Here is a 23410-nt window from a genome sequence, read left to right on the forward strand (position 1 = left end):
GGCACTTTTCTCAATATCCAGATATCTTTTCTAAATCGTTTTGCAGTTCGTTTTGGTCTTCTGATGACTTTATTAGTCGATTAACGACAGCGTCATCTGGAAACAACCGAAGACGGCTGCTCAGATAGTCTCCAAAATCGTTTATATAGATAAGGAACAGCAAAGGGCCTATAACACTACCTTGGGGAACACCAGAAATCACTTCTGTTTTACTCGGTGACTTTCCGTCAGTTGCTACGAACCGTGACCTCTCTGACAGGAAATCACAAATCCAGTCACAAAAGTGAGACGATATTCCATAAGCACGCAATTTCACTACGAGCCGCTTGTGTGATACAGTGTCAAAAGCCTTTCGAAAATCCACAAATACGGAATCTATCTGAAATCCCTTGTCAATTGCACTCAACACTTCATGTGAATAAAGAGCTAGTTGTGTTTCACAGGAACCATGTTTTCTTAACCTATGCTGACTGTGTGTCAAAGACCGTTATCTTCGAGGTAATTCATGATGTTGGAACACAATGTATGTTCCAAAATCCTGTTGCATATAGACGTTAACGATATGGGCCTGTAATTTAGTTTCTTCTCAGGAGCACAGTAACGATGAAGTCTGCTGTTTTACATATAAACTAGTCACAACGACCTCATGCAAGGACAAGGAACGTAGTTCAGCGATTATTGGACAGTGTGAACTTTGATATTTTATGTGCCAAAGCTAGCAGCTTAAATTTCTCGTCAAGTGGATTGCAATGAGTTCGAAATTAGGATTATATATTAATGCCTTCAGCTGCTGACGGGGAGAGATGAAAATGTGTGCCCCGACCGGGACTCGAACCCGGGACCTCCTGCTTACATGGCAGACGCTCTATCCATCTGAGCCGCCGAGGGCACAGAGGATAGTGCGACTGCGGTTACTGTCCCGCTCACGCCTCCCGCGAGACTCACATTCTCACCTTGTATGTCCACACACTGCATTCGTAGTGTCCCACCCCAACACACTCATTACTCGTGGAAGACGTTCTTACCAAGTCCCGTAAGAGTTCGGGTAGTATGTGTGCATCCGCACAGAAGAAGAAGGTCATGGCCGGTTTTGCCAGAACTATATACTTACATGGATATGGTGTCTGTTCTTTCGGACATGTGTGTCGGGGTGGGACACTACGAATGTAATGTGTGGACATACAAGGTGAGAATGTGAGTCTCGCGGGAGGCGTGAGCGAGATAGTATCCGCAGTCGCACTATCCTCTGTGCCCTCGGTGGCTCAGATGGATAGAGCGTCTGCCATGTACGCAGGAGATCCCGGGTTCGAGTCCCGGTCAGGGCACACATTACCACCTCTCCCCGGTGATATATAACAACTCTCGTCACCAGCTGAAGGTATTACATTAATTCTAATTTCGTTCTCGACGGCTGCAGGTCATCAATGGTGTATGTTCTTTCTTGAGATGTCCGAAGGAACAAACACCATATCCATATAAGTATATGGAATATGCAATGAGTTGTGTCACACATATATCCCCAATAATGAAGAATGCATCTCGTATGGGGGGGGGGGGGGGGTGCGGGGCGGCGTAGAGTGGTAGTATTTGGTCTCCCAGCCTTCCGACACACTTGTCTTTGCATGTCAACCGTGAAATTAGGTTTGTCATACTGTAAATATCATGTATATGCTGATACCCTCCAGCTGAACGTAAATAAAACAACATGACGCTAGCTACAGATAATGTCAAACTTTACCTGTGTGCATTGTTACGAGGGAGTAGGAAAAATAATGCCTCCGAATTTTTTATTTGAAAGCTCTTAAGGCTTTTTTTAATAAAACAAACGTTATTAACAGTATACAGTGCATCTTTATCCTTCATATCTACATATTTGCAGCCCTCTGCCCCTAGAGGGCTCCGAATTGTAGCGAGTAACATGGCGTGTGTGTACGGAACTCTGTCGATGACTGAAAAATCAGCGCTGTGTAATCGAGTTTCGATTTCTAACAGTTCGTCCACACACGGAGCTCCCTCTCATTCAGCATAACAATGCCAGATTACGCACAAGCGCTGCCACACCTCCAACAAGCCGACGCCTTGGATTCACTGTTATCGACCATCCTCCCTACAGTCCCGGTATGGCCCCATCCGATTTTGATCTGTTCCTAAACCTTAAAGAACACCGCCGAGGACTTCACTTTGATAGAAGTGAAGCGGTGCATCCAGAGGTGAGGTTGTGGATCCGTCGACAAAGTCAAACATTCTACAGCGACGGTATCAACAAACTGGTCTCTCGTTGGCAGAAGTTTGGTTGTCGCCAGGGTGGTTATGTTGAAAAATGAATATGTCGACATGATAAATAAAGACGGGGAATGTTAATAAAGTTTGTTTTATTTACGAACCTTTAAGAGTTTCTCCAATAAAAAATTGAGAGGCATTACTTTTAAGCGCGGCATCGTGAAATGTGCACAATTCACTCAAAACTCAAGCAGTTCTCGTCGGTTACTCTAGACTCATTAGCCCGAATTCTTGAGCGTCCTTACCGTCTTTAACCCTAAATTGGAAATATGAATTTTCCTCCCTCGACAAAGGGTGTAGGAGTAATAACAGGGGAAAACCTAAAGTTGCATTCTGAAAATTGGCATCAGTATCTCCGCATGTCCTACAAATACACGGCAGTGGGGAGTCTGGTGCGTCGCATGGTACACCACAGGTGTTACATGCTTCACCCACTGTCCCTGCTGTCGACACAAATTCGCGGGTACCGGACGCGGTTGCGCTACCATCTCCCCAAGGGGAAACAGCGGAAAGGTCGGGGAAGAAGGCCAGTGTTCCCACTGTCTGCTTGCCGGGGGGGTCTCGTCCCAGATGTGGAGGAGGCCCTGCCGGCGGCGATAGAGAGCACTGGGTGCACCCGACTGCGAATTGTTGCTCATGTCGACACCAATGACTCCTGCTGTCTGGGTTCAGAGGTCATCGTCAGTTTGTACAGGCGGTTGGCGGAATTGGTGAAGGCGGAAAGCCTCGCTCGCGGGGTAGAATCTGAGCTAACTATTTGTAGTATCGTTCCCAGAACCGATCGCGGTCCTCTGGTTTGGAACCGAGTAGAAGGCTTAAACCAGAGGCTCAGACGATTTTGCGGAGATCTGGGGACCTCCGCTATCGGGTGGAGAAATGTAGGGTCCCCCTGAATAGGTCAGGCGTGCACTACACGCCGGAAGCGGTTACAAGGGTAGCGGAGTACATGTGGAGTGCACATGGGGGTTTTTTAGGTTAGAGAATTCCCTCCCTAGGCCCGACAAGACGCCTCCTGAGACGCGGCAAGGTAGGAGTAGGCAAAACGCAACAGGGAATAACAATATTAATGTGCTAATAGTAAACTGCAGGAACGTCTATAGAAAAGGTCCCAGAACTTCTCTCATTAATAAACGGTCACAATGCCCATGTGGTACTAGGGACATAAAGTTAGCTGAAACCAGACGTAAACAGTAATGAAATCCTAAACTCAGATTGGAATGTATACCGCAGAGACAGGTTGGACAGTGAAGGGGGAGGCGTGTTTATAGCGATAAGAAGTGCAATAGTATCGAAGGAAATTGACGGAGATCCGAAATGTGAAATAATTTGGGTGAAGGTCACGGTTAAAGAAGGCTCAGACATGTTAATTGGATGTCTCTATAGGCCCCCTGGCTCAGCAGCTGTTGTGGCTGAGCACCTGATGGATAATTTGGAAAATATTTCCAGTAGATTTCCCCACCATGTTATAGTTGTGGGTGGAGATTTTAATTTGCCGGATATAGACTGGGAGAGTCAAACGTTCATAACGGGTGGCAGGGACAAAGAATCCAGTGAAATTTTTTAAAGTGCGTTTTCTGAAAACTACTTTGAGCAGTTAAACAGAGAACCGACTCGTGCCGATATCATATTAGACCTTCTGGTGACAAACAGACCCGAACTATTTGAAACAGTTAACGCAGAACAGGGAATCAGCGATCATAAAGCGGTTACTGCATCGATGATTTCAGCCGTAAATAAAAATATTAAAAAAGGTAGGAAGATTTTTCTGTTTAGCAAAAGTGACAAAAATCACATGACAGAGTACCTGACGGCTCAACACAAAAGTTTTGTCTCAAGTACAGATAGTGCTGAGGATCAGTGGAAAAAGTTCAAAACCATCGTGCAATATGCGTTAGATGAGTATGTGCCAAGCAAGATCGTAAGAGATGGAAAAGAGCCACCGTGGTACAACAACCGAGTTAGAAAACTGCTGCGGAAGCAAAGGGAACTTCATAGCAAACATAAACATAGCCAAAGCCTTGCAGACAAAAAAAAATTACGCGAAGCGAAATGTAGTGTGAAGAGGGCTATGCGAGAGGCGTTCAATGAATTCGAAAGTAAAATTCTATGTACTGACTTGGCAGAAAATCCTAAGAAATTTTGGTCTTATGTCAAAGCGGTAGGTGGATCAAAACAAAATGTACAACACTCTGTGCCCAAAATGGTACTGAAACAGAGGATGACAGACTAAAGGCCGAAATACTAAATGTCTTTTTCCAAAGCTGTTTCACAGAGGAAGACTGCACTGTAGTTCCTTCTCTAGATTGTCGCACATATGACAGAATGGTAGATATCGAAATAGACGACACAGGGATAGAGAAACTATTAAGATCGCTCAAAAGAGGAAAGGCCGCTGGACCTGATGGGATACCAGTTCGATTTTACACAGAGTACGCGAAGGAACTTGCCCCCATTCTTGCAGCGGTGTACCGTAGGTCTCTAGAAGAGCGTAGCGTTCCAAAGAATTGGAAAAGGGCACAGGTCATCCCTGTTTTCAAGAAGGGACGTCGAACAGATGTGCAGAACTATAAACCTATATCTCTAACGTCGATCAGTTGTAGAATTTTGGAACACGTAATATTTTCGAGTATAATGACTTTCTTGGAGACTAGAAATCTACTCTTTAGGAATCAGCATGGGTTTCGAAAAAGACGGTCGTGTGAAACCCAGCTCGCGCTATTCGTCCACGAGACTCAGAGGGCCATAGACACGGGTTCCAAGGTAGATGCCGTGTTTCTTGACTTCCGCAAGGCGTTCGATACAGTTCCCCACAGTCGTTTAATGAACAAAGTAAGACCATACGGTCTATCAGACCAATTGTGTGATTGGATTGAAGAGTTCCTAGATAACAGAACGCAGCATGTCAGTCTCAATGGAGAGAAGTCAGGTGTGCCACAGGGGAGTGTCATGGGACCCTTGCTGTTCACAATATACGTAAATGACCTTATGGATGACATCGGAAGTTCACTGAGGCTTCTTGCAGATGATGCTGTGGTGTATCGAGAGGTTGTAACAATGTAAAATTGTACTGAAATGCAGGAGGATCTGCAGCGAATTGACGCATGGTGCAGGGAATGGCAATTGAATCTCAATGTAGACTTGTGTAATGTGCTGCGAATACATAGAAAGATAGATCCCTTATCATTTAGTTACAAAATAGCAGGTCAGCAACTGGAAGCAGTTAATTCCATAAATTATCTGGGAGTACGCTTTAGGAGTGATTTAAAATGGAATGATCATATAAACTTGATCGTCGGTAAAGCAGATGCCAGGCTGAGATTCATTGGAAGAATCCTAAGGAAATGCAATCCGAAAACAAAGGAAGTAGGTTACAGTACGCTTGTTCGCCCACTGCTTGAATACTGCTCAGCAGAGTGGGATCGGTACCAGATAGGGTTGATAGAAGAGAGAGAGAAGATCCAACGGAGAGCAGCGCGCTTCGTTACAGGATCATTTAGTAATCGCGAGAGCGTTACGGAGATGATAGATAAACTTCAGTGGAAGACTCTGCAGGAGAGACGCTCAGTAGCTCGGTACGGGCTTTTGTTAAAGTTTCGAGAACATACCTTCACCGAAGAGTCAAGCAGTATATTGCTCCCTCCTACGTATATCTCGCGAAGAGACGATGAGGATAAAATCAGAGAGATTAGAGCCCACACAGAGGCATACCGACAATCCTTCTTTCCACGAACAATACGAGACTGGAATAGAAGGGAGAACCGATAGAGGTACTCAAGGTACCCTCCGCCACACACCGTCAGGTGGCTTGCGGAGTATGGATGTAGATGTAGATTACCCTCCTGAACCCATCGATTCCATATTCTGCTAACAGTCATTGGATCTCGACCAACGCGAGCAGCAATGTCGCGATACGATAAACCGCAATCGTGATAGGCTACAATCCGCCCTTTATCAAAGTCGGAAACGTGATAGTACGCATTTCTTCTCCTTACACGAGGCATCACAACACCAGGCAACGCCGGTCAACTGCTGTTTGTGTATGAGAAGTCGGTTGGAAACTTTCCTCATGTCGGCAGGTTGTATGTGTCGCCACCGGCGCCAACCTTGTGTGAATGCTCTGAGAAGCTAATCATATGCATATCACATCATCTTCTTCCTGTCGGTTAAATTTCGCGACTGTAGCACGTCATCTTCGTGGTGTAGTAATTTTAATGGCCAGTAGTGTATATAAAAAGCTCTTTCCTTTTGACGTGAAAAATAAGAATGAACGCTGGTACTTACAGTACAGGGTTATTACAAATGATTGAAGCGATTTCACAGCTCTACAATAACTTTATTATTTGAGATATTTTCGCAATGTTTTGCATACACATACAAAAACTCAAAAAGTTTTTTTAGGCATTCACAAATGTTCGATATGTGCCCCTTTAGTGATTCGGCAGACATCAAGCCGATAATCAAGTTCCTCCCACACTCGGCGCAGCATGTCCCCATCAATGAGTTCGAAAGCATCGTTGATGCGAGCTCGCAGTTCTGGCACGTTTCTTGGTAGAGGAGGTTTAAACACTGAATCTTTCACATAATCCCACAGAAAGAAATCTCATGGGGTTAAGTCGGGAGAGCGGGGAGGCCATAACATGAATTGCTGATCATGATCTCCACCACGACCGATCCATCGGTTTTCCAGTTTAAGAAATGGCGAACATCATGATGGAAGTGCGGTGGAGCACCATCCTGTTGAAAGATGAAGTCGGCGCTGTCGGTCTCCAGTTGTGGCATGAGCCAATTTTTCAGCATGTCCAGATACACGTGTCCTGTAACGTTTTTTTCGCAGAAGAAAAAGGGGCCGTAATCTTTAAACCGCGAGATTGCACAAAACACGTTAACTTTTGGTGAATTGCGAATTTGCTGCACGAATGCGTGAGGATTCTCTACCGCCCAGATTCGCACATTGTAACTGTTCACTTCACCATTAAGAAAAAGTGTTGCTTCATCACTGAAAACAAGTTTCGCACTGAACGCATCCTCTTCCATGAGCTGTTGCAACCGCGCCGAAAATTCAAAGCGTTTGACTTTGTCATCGGGTATCAGGGCTTGTAGAAATTGTAAACGGTAAGGCTTCTGCTTTAGCCTTTTCCGTAAGATTTTCCAAACCGTCGGGCGTGGTACGTTTAGCTCCCTGCTTGCTTTATTCCGACTTCCGCGGGCTACGCGTGAAACTTGCCCGCACGCGTTCAACCGTTTCTTCGCTCACTGCAGGCCGACCCGTTGATTTCCCCTTACAGAGGCATCCAGAAGCTTTAAACTGCGCATACCATCGCCGAATGGAGTTAGCAGTTGGTGGATCTTTGTTGAACTTCGTCCTGAAGTGTCGTTGCACTGTTATGACTGACTGATGTGAGTGCATTTCAAGCACGACATACGCTTTCTCGGCTCCTGTCGCCGTTTTGTCTCTCTGCGCTCTCGAGCGCTCTGGCGGCAGAAACCTGAAGTGCAGCTTCAGGCGAACAAAACTTTATGAGTTTTTCTACGTATCTGTAGTGTGTCGTGACCATATGTCAATGAATGGACCTACAGTGAATTTATGAAATCGCTTCAATCATTTGTAATAGCCCTGTAGTTTATTACGGTTGTGTTATCCTGTAAAGTCTTACTCAATAAACCGGACGGCGCTTGAAGCCTGGTTATGTACGCCTGCACACGACACAGCTGTGATGTCCGACTCTTTGATCACATTTCGCCATCTTAACCAGAGATATCCTGCACACGTGCGGACTGTCGCAGGGATTTCCACACTCCACGTCTCATCTGTGTCTCTCATGATTAGGATCAGCACGGAAGAGGCAGGGGGTCCAGTATTAGTATCAGAATATAAAACGGCAATGGACGATTTAAGATCAAATAAGGCAGATGGGATACATAACATTCAATCGGAATTTATGAAATCACTCAGGGTCGTGGCAACAAAACCACTACTCATATTGGTGTGTAGAATGTATGAGACTGGCGACAAACCATCAGACTTTCGGAAAAACACTATCCGTACAGTTCCAAAAATAGCAATGGTCAACAAGCGCGAAAATTATCGTGCACAATCATCTTAGCAGCTAACGCATCCAAGTTGCTGACTAATATACTATACAGAAGAATGAGAAACAAATTGAGGATCTGTTAAATGGCGATCAGTTTGGCTTTAGCAGAGACACCAGAGAGGAAGTTCTGACGTTGCGGTTTATAATGAAAGCAGATTGAGGAAAAATCAAGATACGAGCATAGGATTCGTCAACCAGGAAAACGCGTTAGACAATGTCAAACGGTACAAGATGATCGAAGTTCCGAGGAAAATGGCGGTGTTCATTTATCCTACATATTTAAATATTTTTAACGCTTCTTAATTGATAATAGCTGTTTAATAAGCTAAGTTTAGTGTGTATTTATTTTTAATTCTTGACAAGGTTCTTTTAACTAAGGAATCGTAAATTGTAATTCGACTTATAACTCATTGGTTAGTAATGACATCATGCCGTCAGAAATGGGCGGAGCCTCCATTATATATAGTAAGACGTGCACTGGCTTCTCCAGTAGTGATTCTCCAACAGAAAGAGGTTCCTACTCAATGGTAATTCATCGTTTTATAGCTTTATAACTTTTGTATTTTCTTTAATGTGTGTAGCCCTCTAATTAAAGTTTTGTATACAACTTGTAGGTCTGAAGATGACCACAGTAGTGGTCGAAACCGGTCACCTTGATAAATAAATCGTGATCGTGATCAAGACTGTTTTTAATAGTAAATATTTGTGAGACATTGATGACTGCCTCTCCCATAATGTATTGAAAAGTTATTAAACTCTTGTTTCAAGCAATTTTTAATTCTCTTTTTGCCACTTTAGTTTTGTTTATAAATTTTAAATTAGTAGCATTCTTTTCTGATAACGTACTGAAATGCAGGCGGGTGATGTCTTCGACAACCGCCGCTATTTCGACGGGTGATCGATCACCCTCTCATTTTCATGGCGAAATTGCAGCAAGTGAGCGCTGCGCAAGAGAGCTTAAAACCTCACGTCAAAAGTTATCGACAATGAAAATTACCTAAACTGTGGCTGAGATAGCATTAACTCTGCCCCTCTGTTTCTCGACAAGAGAGAGAGAGAGAGAAGGACTCTACGCAGAATTTCAGCAGAAACATCCATTTCTGTTTAGAAGATTATTTGCTAAGTTAATCTCAACTGTTTCCTTATTAACACTGTCCTATTAGTTGGAAGTGCATTTCGCAATATCCGTGTTGGTGCATTCTATAGGATGACCGGTGTTCTGCGATAGCCTCTTTGCTCGGCTGTTGCAAGCGTGTGTGACGCTTATGCTCAGTACACCGATCCTCCACAGTCCTGATGGTCTGACCAAGATATGGCATGCCATAACAGCGAGGAATAAGATGGACACCCTCCTTATGTAAAACAGTATCATCCTTAATGGAACTAAAAGCCCCTTAACGTTATATGCAGGTCGCAAAAGACATTTCACGCCATATTTCCGCAAAGTACGATCAGGATTGCCGGCCGGTGTGGCCGTGCGGTTCTCGGCGCTTCAGTCTGGAACCGCGTGACCGCTACGGTCGCAGGTTCGAATCCTGCCTCGGGCAAGGATGTGTGTGATGTCCTTAGGTTAGTTAGGTTTAAGTAGTTCTAAGTTCTAGGGGACTGATGACCACAGATGTTAAGTCCCATAGTGCTCAGAGTCATTTGAACCATTTTTTCGATCGGGATTCATTGAGGATATAGTAAAAGCTCAAAGAGGGCAGACCGTTCTGTGCTATGACGAAATAGGGGAGGAGGATTCGAGGATACGGAACGCGAGTTAGGGGTGGGAAACATTCAAACAAAAGTGTTTTTCGAAGCGCCGGGATCTTTTGATAAAGTCTGAACTACCAACGTCTTCTTCGGAATGCAAAACACATCGTAGTAGAATGAGAAATACTCGACAGTAGAACGGTAGTGAAATAGTCTGAAAGTAGTTCGATAAACCAGCTGCCAACCACTTAAGTGTGAACTGCAGAATGGTCTAGCAAATGTATACTAATAAGCCAAAATGTTATGAGCACTGCCCACCGCAATGCTGAATGCCGCATGGTGGGGCTGCGGTCACGTGCGGCGGTAACAGAAGAGTGTGTAGGTGGAACAGACACGGACGGGGGATCATCCTAGCGAAGATATGGGCTGCAAATGGGGAAATTATCTGACATAAGCGACTTCGGCAAAGGGCACATTATTATTACGCAGAACCTGTGAATGAGTATTTCGAAAATGGTGAAGCTGGTTGAATACTCACGTACTCAGAATGAGATTTTCACTCTGCAGCGGAGTGTGCGCTGATATGAAACTTCCTGGCAGATTAAAACTGTGTGCCGGACCGAGTCTCGAACTCGGGACCTTTGCCTTTCGCGGGCAAGTGCTCTACCAACTGAGCTACCCAAGCACGACTCACGCCCCGTCCTCACAGCTTTACTTCTGCCAGTACCTCGTCTCCTGCCTTCCAAACATTACAGAAGCTCTCCTGCGAACTTTGCAGAACTAGCACTCTTGAAAGAAAGGATATTGCGCAGACATGGCTTAGCCACAGCCTGGGGGATGTTTCCAGAATGAGATTTTCACTCTGCAGCGGAGTGTGCGCTGATATGAAACTTCCTGGCAGATTAAAACTGTCTGCCGGACCGAGTCTCGAACTCGGGACCTTTGCCTTTCGCGGGAAAGTGCTCTACCAACTGAGCTACCCAAGCACGACTCACGCCCGGTCCTCACAGCTTTACTTCTGCCAGTACCTCGTCTCCTAACTTCCAAACTTTACAGAAGCTCTCCTGCGAACCTTGCAGAACTAGCACTCTTGAAAGAAAGGATATTGCGGAGACATGGCTTAGCCACAGCCTGAGGGATGTTTCCAAAATGAGATTTTCACTCTGCAGCAGAGTGTGCGCTGATATGAAACTTCCTGGCAGATTAAAACTGTCTGCCGGACCGAGTCTCGAACTCGGGACCTTTGCCTTTCGCGGGCAAGTGCTCTACCAACTGAGCTACCCAAGCACGACTCACGGCCGGTCCTCACAGCTTTACTTCTGCCAGTACCTCGTCTCCTAACTTCCAAACTTTACAGAAGCTCTCCTGCGAACCTTGCAGAACTAGCACTCTTGAAAGAAAGGATATTGCGGAGACATGGCTTAGCCACAGCCTGGGGGATGTTTCCAGAATGAGACTTTCACTCTGCAGCGGACTGTGCGCTGATATGCAACTCACGTACTGTCGTGAGCATCTACGGAATGCGGCAGGACAGCGAAACTACCAGCGGGTGCTAGATGGTTGGACGTCCACGACTCATCACATAACGTGGGGTTCGGAGGCTTGTTCGCTCTCTAAAATAGGAAAGATGGTGATATGTGGCATCTCTGCCGAAGGATCACAATGCTGATGCATGCACAAGTGTTTCGGGAACACCATTCATCGTACATGGAACTATGCAGCAGTCTACCCCTACATGCTCACATGTTGACTCAACGACATCATCAGTTACGATGGCAATGGGCTCGGGACCATTGGGATTCGACCGTGGATCAATGGAAACGATTTGGCTCTTCGGATGAATCGCGTTTATGCTACACTAGGTCGAAAGTCGTCTCCACAAACGCCGTGATCGAGGTGAAGGGCGGCTTGACTCATGAAGAGCGCCATGGACAAAGGCTGATGGAAGCAGTATTATGCCATGGGAGATATTGTCTCACGCTTGCATGGAACCTGTGGTACTAATCGAAGACACAGTGACGGCTGCGAACCGCCTGCATCCCTTCACGCTTGATGTCTTCGCCGACGGCGATGTTACCTTTCAGCAGAGCCAGAACCGTGCTACAGTGCATTGAAGAGGAAACGATATACGAGGTGCATTCAAGTTCTAAGGCCTCCGATTTTTTTTCTAATTAACTACTCACCCGAAATCGATGAAACTGGCGTTACTTCTCGACGTAATCGCCCTGCAGACGTACACATTTTTCACAACGCTGACGCCATGATTCCATGGCAGCGGCGAAGGCTTCTTTAGGAGTCTGTTTTGACCACAGGAAAGTCGCTGAGGCAATAGCAGCACGGCTGGTGAATGTGCGGCCACGGAGAGTGTCTTTCATTGTTGGAAAAAGCCAAAAGTCACTAGGAGCCAGGTCAGGTGAGTAGGGAGCATGAGGAATCACTTCAAAGTTGTTATCACGAAGAAACTGTTGCGTAACGTTAGCTCGATGTGCGGGTGCGTTGTCTTGGCGAAACAGCACACGCGCAGCCCTTCCCGGACGTTTTTGTTGCAGTGCAGGAAGGAATTTGTTCTTCAAAACATTTTCGTAGGATGCACCTGTTACCGTAGTGCCCTTTGGAACGCAATGGGTAAGGATTACGCCCTCGCTGTCCCAGAACACGGATACCATCATTTTTTCAGCACTGGCGGTTACCCGAAATTTATTTGGTGGCGGTGAATCTGTGTTCTTCCATTGAGCTGACTGGCGCTTTCTTTCTGGATTGAAAAATGGCATCCACGTCTCATCCATTGTCACAACCGACGAAAACAAAGTCCCATTCATGCTGTCGTTGCGCGTCAACATTGCTTGGCAGCCATGTGGTCGTCCGTCAGCATTCGTGGCACCCACCTGGATGACACTTCTCGCATTTTCAGGTCGTCATGCAGGATTGTATGCACAGAACTCACAGAAATGCCAACTCTGGAGGCGATCTGTTCAACAGTCATTCGGCGATCCCCCAAAACAATTCTCTCCACTTTCTCGATCGTGTCGTCAGACTGGCTTGTGCGAGCCTGACGTTGTTTCGGTTTGTTGTCACACGATGTTCTGTCTTCATTAAACTGTCACACCCACGAACGCGCTTTTGACACATACATAACTCCATCACCACATGTCTCCTTCAACTGTCGACGAATTTCAATTGGTTTCACACCGCGCGAATTCAGAAAACGAATGATTGCACGCCATTTTAAGTATTTAAAACAGTTCTCATTCTCGCCGCTGGCGGTAAAATTCCATCTGCCATATGGTGCTGCCATCTCTGGGACGTATTGACAATGAACGCGGCCTCATTTTAAAACAATGCACATGTTTCTATCTCTTTCCAGTCCGGAGAAAAGAAATCGGAGGCGTTAGAACTTGAACGCAGCTCGTATAAGATTTGCTGATGACATGGTACTAGTGGCAGAAAGTGAGCGGACAGTGAACAACATGATGAAAGATCTGAATGAAGCTTGTGTGGAATATGGGATGCAAATAAAGAATGCAAAAACAAAGAGTATGGTCATCAGTACAAGACGCAGACTGCCCAATATTAAAATAGGACAATCTACGATTAGCCAAGTAGGTTCATTTAAATATCTTGGAAGCACAGTAACTGAAGATTTGAGATGTCACGAGGAGGCGACAACTCGAATTGCCAGAGCCAAGGAGGCATTCAACAGAAAGAGAAGACTGTTACGTGGCAAATTAGATAAAGGTCTAAGGAAAAGGCTTGGCATATGTTTTGTCTGGAGTGTGGCACTCTATGGAGCAGAAACTTTGACGCTGAGACGAAAGGATGAAAAGGTTAGATGCGTTTGAGATGTGGATGTGGAGGAGAATGGAGAGAATAAGCTGGATGGAAAGACTGAGTAATGAACGAGTATTGGAAAGGGTTGGCGAGAGAAGGTTGTAAGAGAAACGAAAAAGAATCGTTGGTATACTCATTGAGAAGGGAGTGCTTGCTAGCAGATGCTTTGGAAGGATTGTTTTGTGGGAGAAGACGGAGAGGAAGAAGGATATACAAGATGATAGACGACATAAAGGGAAGAGGAAATTATGCAGACCTTAAGAGGATGGCAGAACACCGGACAGCCTGGAGAACTACCATGTGAAAACTTGCCTTTTGGCAGAACACTGATGATGATGATAGTGAACAAACTTTGCCGTCTCAGCGACCACATTCGCCTGGTGTAAACCCTCTGGAACCTATGTGGCTCGCTATCGGGCACCATCACCGCGTACACAAATCAGCAACCCGTTATATACGCGAATTACATGACCTGTTCGTAGACATGTAATGCCGCATACATCTACAAACGTACCAACAAACTTTCGGATCCCTAATACGCGGAATCAGTGTTGTATTTCGTTGCAAAGACGGGTAAACAAACTATTAACCAGGCGGTCGTAATGTTTTGACTCATTAGTGCAGATGTAGTCAATATCTGCTCTGCGTACCTCATTACAGTGGGAAGTGGCTACCCAACGGTGAGTTAGCATTTACAAGGCCGGGTCTAGAGAGAGAGCAGACCCTTTCACGCAGAGACAAGAGCTCGTTCAGTCAAACCCTCAGTGGGTCTAGTCTCAGTGCATAACTGGTGCTAAAATTATGTAATCCTGCCTTTCGTTGAGAAAGGCGAGCAGCACTCTGAGAACTAGACGGTCACGTACGGTAACAGAGAGGTACATGGACGTCCCGTCGTGCACTGTTTGTTCACGAGCTCTGCAAAACTTTTTTTTTATGCTACGTAGTAGTTGTCACCCTCTCTCTTCCAGGGTGTAGGCTGAACTGTCCGTCATGCTTTCACGTATGATCCATACACTTGCGTCTTTACTCTGCAAGCCACTGTCGAGAACGAGGCAGAGGCTAATTCCGATAGTACCGGTTGCAGCGCCGTGCACTCTGAAATTAGACTAATTTTGTGTCTCTTTAGGTTTTTCGGGCTTGCGTTCGAGACAGTGTTATACATTCTTCAGAGATTTTCACTGCTAACAGCATAGCCATTTTCAGAGTGAGTCTGTGACAGAATTAAAACCACTTGACGTAGTGCTGTGAGGTAAACGCGTTTGCGTCGTACTGTAAGACTTTCGGCAACAAGCTAGTTACTTAGATAGTTAGTGAGTTACATGTTCCATAGTTATTTGAACGATATCTTTCACTGAAATGTTGTGAAAAATGTTAATTTACAGTACACATAATATACTTGATTAATGGACATATTTTTTAATCCCACTCATGTAATTTCACTTAAAAAACTAGGGTTGTTTTTCAAAATAGGCTTACAGTTAAATAAAGAGTAGTTCGTCCGTGGATTAGAAGGAGTTACGAAGGAGAAACGATTTTAGATTAGATTTAAAAGTTGTTTTGCTACCTTTTTGACATTCTGTGTTATTGAGCAAACCAAACATTTTTGTTACCGTATATTGAACTCCTTCCTGAGCCCTGAAAGCTTTTATAATGGGTAATAAATGACACTTTTTTAGTCTAGTGCTGTGGGTATGGAAATAACTATCCCTCTTAAATTGGGATGGATTTTTCATGACGATTTTCATAAGCGTATGTATGTATTGTTATGATTGCAGTTAAAATGCGTAACACCTTTAAGAGGTCCATATGTTACGACCGCGGATGAGCACCAAGTAAGCTCGATTTTGTGGAATCAATAATTTCATTCTAAGTCATGAGTTACCACAGAAAATTATTCCTAAGGCATTACTGAACGGAAATATGCAAAATACGTCATGAATGAGCCACTATTAAGCCACTAATAGTGGCTGGTTGCTGCTTTCTTCTTTGTAACAATTAACCTACATTAATTTTACACAGCCACGGTCTCACCATGTCAGTTTTAGACAAAATAGCACGTCAGAGATTGATGTGTTTGTTTCCAGGACCGCAACTCATCGAAGAACAAAAGTAGCTGAACTTAATTGTTTAGGAAGAGTCTGTTTTCGGGAAACTAATAACAATTTTTTGAAAAACATCATTCCTAATGTCTTTTGTTGCTTTCACTCTAATGGAGTCTTTACAGTAGCAGTATCCTCAACAAACAGTAGAAGTTCTACTTGATGACTGTTAACTAAAAAGTCATTTACATTTACTGATCAGCGAGAATTTTATGATTACCGACCTACTATCAATATGAACCGGAGCGTCACATGACGTGGAATGATTGCTAGTCAGACACACGCACGTTGTGTGCAGTATCAGAGAGCAAGCTATATGTGTGTAGAATGGGGATGGCGTGCGACCAGTCTGAGTTTGATCGAGGGCAGGTTATGATACCCTGGAGGCTCGCCATGAGCATTTAGGAAACTGCACGACTCGTGAGGTGTTCGAGGAGTGCTGTGGTGAGTGTCTTCAACACGTGGAGAAACCTAGGTGAAAGCACGTCCAGACGTCATGGGGTTGGGCGGCCACCCCTAATTACAGATATCTGACGTAGTAGGCTGGGCAGACTGGTAAAATAGGACAGGTGGCTGTGGCGGAACTACAATCAGACTTTAATGCTGGGCAGAATACAGGTGTGTCTGAACACACAATCGACCGAACACTCTAACGATAGGTCTCCGCAGCCGACGACCCATGTATATGCCAATGTTGAGACCATAACATCGTCAACTGCGAATGAAAAGGGCACGTGGCCATTGGCACTCGACGTTGGCGCGATGGCTGAGCGTAGCATGGTCTGAAGAATCCCGACACCTTCTTCATCATGACGATGCGAGGGCGCGGCGAGCAGCTCCTTGGTACCTGCACTGCAGATAGAAGATAGCGGCGGCTCCATTAGTCTCTGGGGAACACTCACTTGGGCACCCAGGGGTCCAGTGCAGCTCGTGAAAGGCACCACGACGGACAAGGAGTATCGTACACTGGTTACAGACCACGTACACCTCTTATGTTCCCCGAAGGCAGTGCGAGTTTTCAACAAGATAATGCGCAATTCCACAAAATGGTTGAAATAGCTCTAAGCACTATGGGACTTAATATCTGGAGTCATCAGTCCCCTAGACTTAGAACTACTTAAACCTAACTAACCTAAGGACAGCACACACATCCATGCCTAAGGCAGGATTCGAACTAACGACTGTAGCAGCAGTGCGGTTCCGGACTGAAGCCGCCTAGAACCGGTCGGCCAGAGCGGACGACTCAATTTCACAAGGCCAGGAGTGGGATGGTTCGAGGAAGAAAGTGGAAAAGTTCTAACTGATATGCTACCCCCTCCGCCCCTCCTCAACCCACCAGATCTGAACCTGATCGAACACATCTTGGATGCGACTGAATTTGGCGTCGGAGCTCATCGCTCCCCTCCCCGGAATTTACGTGGATTAGGTGACTTTGTAAGGGGTCCGTAGGCCCTTACTATAACTTTGCACTCGGCACAGGTGGATATGGCGAACAATCGATTGTGACGTGTTGAGAGAGCGAGTGTGGAGATGCGCCAGTGTGGTTGGCGGGAATGGTGTGTGTGTGAAGGCCATTGTTGGAATACAGGGTCTTTAACCGAGAAGGGTGTCACCATCGCCGAGGTTAGACCCCTAAATAATAAATTAATACCGGGAAAGTGATGAAGTATCATTATGAAAGTGATCAGTGACGTCACAAGTGCCGATATTTGGTTTCGCGTCTACCGCGCCGGCCTAACCTTGGATTGCAGTGTTGGATGCAGTGATGGATTAGCGTGTGATGATAATGGAAAATGAAGAAAGCCTGTGCTGAGATTAGCCGTAATTAGATATGTATGACGAAGGCAGTGGCTGTCCCCTTTTTTGTGCTTTGAGAAGAATATAAGTTCGTAATTAGTAAAACTGTGTTGGTGTTCCTCATTACGAGACATTCAGTATTATAATATTGAACAGGACGAACTGGGAAGTAACAACTTCCGTAGCAGTCAATTTCGATTACCAGCCCCATTAGGTTCACGGTCATGTTAATAATAATAAGTATTGGACTGCTATTCGATCAGATCAGGTCGGGATAAAACCGGAGGTGTTACAACTTGTGTGTGCAGATGTGGTGCCAGCTCCACCAGCGACCTAGCAAGGCCTCATTCAATGCCACACCGCGTCGCTGCTGCTATCCGTGGCAAAGGTGGCTGATCAGTCTATATAACGATTAGGAGTGGAACCAAAATTGATCCTTATCACCCCATTCACTAAAATTTTCTCTTCTTCCTATATTGTTTGAATTTTGCAATGTAAGTCTTCATGGCCGATATTTTCAATGTTGCTGATACTTGATTATTAGGTATAGGGTCGTGGTCCAAGGCTTAATATTCTCTGTGTAGCTTTTCGTCTTCCACTTCTGGAGACGTCATCAGAGACTTCAATGACTCAGAAAGCTCTTACAAATGAAGCTCAGAAAGCTGAACATTTTGGTATCAATTCCATCGAAGTTTTCATGAGAGGGTCACAAGATCTGCGCAACCAAACGCCAACGAAACGGCTGGTTAAGTAAGCAGGACAGAACAGGTTGTCGGAATTGTGGAAAGGGGCCAGAATTGAGCGGCTGTCAGTTACACTCGAACACATCAGTTTATTTAGTTGCCCAAACATCACAGCGCAAATTTCCGAGCTTAACTATCGACTGAGTATGTCACACAATCTTTTGCCTTAAGGGCATTTTTATAACAGCAGAAGGCCCATGATTTAAAAACACAACTACAATAAATTTTCAAAGACAGAAGGCCCAAAGCTTTATCCAAAATATTTTAAATGAGGCTGAAGGCCTAAACAATGTAAGACTTAACAAGTAAGGAATTTTAACTTTAAGACGGCTGAAAGCCTATGATTGAAAACCACAACTACAATGAATTTTGAAAAGGCAGAAAGCCCAAATCTTTATCCAAAAGAAGTATTTTAAAAGCGGCTGAAGGCTCATTATTTAAAACCCAACTAAAAGCATCCAAATTCAAACCATCGGCTGTGAGCCATTAAAATACACAATCAAACACCGATAAGGAAAGGCGGTGCACCTGAAATGTTAACGTTCGCTCAGGGAGACAGGTAGTCGGCCCAGCTATATCCGATCCACCGGCAAGAGGCAGCCAACGGACCCACCGACAAGACGACTTGCTTTCCACCCGACAATACACAAGGAACTCCATAGCCAAAACTTTAAACGCGTAGCGACCCACAACCAAGTATGCATAAGCTGTCAAAACTACAGACACTTGTTGGACAGTGACAACACGGTGAGCAAAGGACACTTCCTGAAGTTTACATGAGTGGCCAGGGAAGGTAACCCGAACGGTAACGGCGACAAGGCAGAAAATTCCGCTGGTGAACTTGAACTTCAAATAATCAAAATACAGTTAAACTCCACCGGATGGTGGCCAAACTTTCGCCAACTCGCTGTTGCTGACGGGAATACCCCCAACAGTCAACCATGAAAACCAGCGGCACAATGTGAACAGACTGGCTTCGGTAATTAAATCAGCAATCAACAGTACACGTAGTGAACATCGATACACACCGCTGCTGCTACACGTAGAAAGAGGAAGAACCAAGGCATAACCGCAATAACCGCGGGAAACCAAACGCAGAGTAACAGTCAAGGTTTAAACCAACGCATAACCCGGGGCCAGCACGGCTCAGCCAAAGAAAGAAAGTTAGTCGAAGATAAACCTTCGAGCTTCTAACAATGAAACACAGCAACCGCTGGGTCAGCAAACCCACAGTGTTTACGAATTATTTGGTTAATTATTAGAAGGGATGGCGTGTGTTGGAATGCCAGACGGCTGACACTTAGAGCACTCGTAGCGGTGATACGAGGTGGAAGTGCTAGGGGCTCCGAAAAGCGCTCCGTGGGAGTGTTGTTATTACACGTTGGCAAGCAGTTCAAAAATGGTTCAAATGGCTCTGAGCACTATGGGGCTTCACTTCTGAGGTCATCAGTCCCCTAGAACGTAGAACTACTTAAACCTAACCTAAGGACATCACACACATCGATTCCCGAGGCAGGATTCGAACCTGCGACCGTAGCTGTAGCTCGGTTCGAGACTGTAGCGCCTAGAACCGCTCGGCCACCCCGTGGCAAGCAGTGCTACGTCGCTATATCAACACACGTTCTGACCTGCAATGGCGTTACCTTACATCCATCAGGGTCTGAAGATCATTTTTCAAGCGGAACATGCAGGACCTCGGGCGGACGAAGTGGACCATCAAGATGTTGTAGGAATTCGCTTCCCCATCTCGAGCAGCGGACATAAGAAATGTGCACTGATGTTGTGCGACGTTTCACCTAGGAACTAAAATTTAAACACCGTTGCGGCCACGTCGGAGCTCTTTCGGTTGACTATGCACGTTTCACCCTCAACAGCCTGCGTGTTTTCGAACCTCCTTTTGAAGCACTGCAAGAGGTGGTCGTAATTGCCTCAAGGAAAAGTCATCAGTCACACCACAGGAAAGTGGAGGACCTTCGAGAGCTACCACGTCTTAAATGGCGTGAGTCAGATCAAACTGACAGAACAGGTGCCATGTATTTGATGATTGACGGCGTGCGGGCGATCGTTTAATATGACAGTCAGCTGCCAACTTAAGCGGCCTCTGGATAGGATAGCATATTCGCTCGGGTAGGCTCCGTAGACGCCTAATTCGGACGCCGCTAGGAGATGCTGCACCGCCCGTGACACGTACAGTCAGCGCCGGCCTTAGGGTGGGGCGACCCGGGCGGTCGCCCAGGGCGCCGGGGCCCAAGGGGCGCCACGTACTAAACGCATGTAAAAAAAAAAAAAATTACAATTTACAATCACCCATTTCGCGAAACTAAAATATTATTCAGTCTCATTCAACATACGTCGCTAATCTCACGAATGCGCGATGAATTCGGGGTAGCAGAAGAGAAATCATGTTGAATGCAATCTTCGTATTGTCTGCAACCATCCATGTTTGACGCGGGCTAGCACGGGCTCTACCAAAGCGCCTCTCTTATTTGTTTCAAGAACTGCAACAAGCAAGAGCCCATGCAGCCGCACCATCTCTCGTTTACAACAGAAACTACCGGTCGCTCGAAATAAAAGAAAATACAGACTGTGAAATATACATTACGTTATGATTTAATTAATACGAATGTATTTATATCGAATATTTGTGACTTAATGACTCATGTACATTAATTAATAGATCATGCAATGCGTGCACTGCATTCATAGAGAATTCTCCCCTAACTTACTGAAATAATACAGCGCCACACAATGTTTGTTAGACTGCATGTGTTGGCAGCGCTACGATTTGCACCCGCATGTCAGTAATTGTCAGTAAGAGTCGGAGGCAGCGGTCATGTTTTCGTGGCTGAATAATTGTGAGTGAAACGAGTGTCGTGACTGTATCAACATTTTAATTTTCTGGTAGGTGCGAAAAACATTTTTATCTTTCAGTCCAGGTTTTTTTCTAGTTACGTCTACTGATAGGTGAATTTCTTTATTTGTTATAGATCGAATATTGTGGTCGCGAAATAGAGCAGTGTCCAAGCAATAATTTGTCAAATTATTAAATCATGCCAGAAGAGAAGGAAATGATTAAAAAAAAGCTTTCTGGTTCAGAAAATCGGAAAAGAAAAGCTGAAAAAGAAAAAGTTCTTGAAGAAACTAAAAAGCACATGAATATTTATAAGTACCTTTAAAGGAAATTCTAAGGCAAATACTTCAGATATTGAATCAAAAGTCCATGTATCACCTATTGAAGGTGATCAAATTGACCAGCGCAGTACATATTTGCATGAATCCTCTGATATTTCTCCAAGTCAAAATCAACACATGACATCTGTGGTCGATGAAAGTATCAACGTTCTTGCAATAAAAGAATACAATGTTTCTGATGTAGGTACGTGGCCAAAAGTACTTAATGCTAGAGATATAGATCGCATTATAATATGTGGACCCTCACAAGTATGTCTAAATAACTTTCCAAAAGATGAAAATGGGCGTCATTCCTCTTCAACTCATTACACAAGAAAACTATCAAACGAAGAAACTATCAGACGACGGTGGCTAGTTTATTCTGTATCAAACGACAGTGTCTTTTGCTTTTGTTGTCGACTGTTTGATTTAAAGTCAACAACTAATTTGACTACCACTGTGGGTTTCAGAAATTGGAAACATTTAAGTGAAGCTCTGAAACTGCATGAAAATAGTCCTAACCACAAAAAAGCATTTACTCAATGGACTGAAGCCGAAATCAGGTTTAAAGCTGGATTAACTATTGACAAGGAAGAAGAAAAGCAAATTTCTAAAGAAAGTTTACGATGGAGCAATGTGCTTCAAAGATTGATGCACATTACTTTGTATTTGGCTGAAAATAATATGGCATTCAGAGGGTTATCAGATAAATTATTTACCCCAAATAATGGAAAATTCTTAGGTCTTGTACAGTTCTTGGCAAAGTTTGATCCAATCATGGAAGAGCACGTCAGACTGTCATTGAATGGTGATTTGGCTGACCATTATTGCGGCAAAAATATACAAAATGAGTTAATAGAACTCATGGCATCACACGTTATGTCTACAATCGTATCCCGCATAAAGGGTTCAAAGTATTATGCAATCATAGCTGACTGTACTCCAGATATAAGCCACAAAGAACAACTTTCGATAACTTTAAGATGCGCCGACATAACAGAGGATGGCGTAGGTGTAAAAGAACATTTCATCTCATTTCTGCAAATAGATGATACAACCGGTGAAGGCCTCACAGAAAGCATTTTAAAAACATTGAGTGATCTTGACCTTAACATTAATGACTGCAGAGGACAGGACTACGATAACGGCGCGAACATGAAGGGGAAAAATAAAGGCGTCCAGAACAGAATTAAGAAGTTAAATCCACTAGCTTTTTTTGTGCCATGTGGATGCCATAGTTATAATTTGGTATTGTGTGATGCGACAAAATCATCAGTAAAATCCGTGACACTGTTCGGAATGTTACAAAAAATGTTTAATCTATTTGCTGGATCGGTAAATAGATGGAAAATTTTGACCGACCATTTGAAGATATACACCCTGAAAAATGTAAGTGACACACGCTGGGAAGCTCGAATTGATAGCGTCAAAGCGGTTCGTTATCAATTATGCGAAATGCATGACGCTTTGGTTTCCTTGGCCGATGCTACTGAACAAAGCGATGCTGCGGTGTCACACGAAGCGACAACACTACAAGGACAATTAAAAGACTTCAGCTTCATTGTTTCTCTCGTGACATGGTATGATTTTCTGTTTCAAATTAACGTTGTGAGTAAAGCAAGTCAGTCACCCACAATCAACTTTGTCGAGTTTATGGGAATCCTTGACAAATGTTGCTCTTATTTGGAAACATATAGACAAACAG

The 23410-nt window shown here is 44.6% G+C and overlaps 2 non-coding genes across 2 annotated transcripts; one reads left to right on the plus strand and one right to left on the minus strand.

Annotated features, from left to right (window-relative positions):
• Positions 1–814: 814 nt before the first annotated feature.
• Positions 815–889, minus strand: Trnat-ugu. Its single transcript has one exon. It is a non-coding gene; the product is annotated as a tRNA-Thr (tRNA).
• Positions 890–1250: 361 nt separating this feature from the next.
• Trnat-ugu lies at positions 1251–1325 on the plus strand. Its single transcript has one exon. It is a non-coding gene; the product is annotated as a tRNA-Thr (tRNA).
• Positions 1326–23410: the final 22085 nt, after the last annotated feature.

Source organism: Schistocerca piceifrons, chromosome 9, assembly GCF_021461385.2.
Source record: "Schistocerca piceifrons isolate TAMUIC-IGC-003096 chromosome 9, iqSchPice1.1, whole genome shotgun sequence".
NCBI lineage: Eukaryota > Metazoa > Arthropoda > Insecta > Orthoptera > Acrididae > Schistocerca > Schistocerca piceifrons.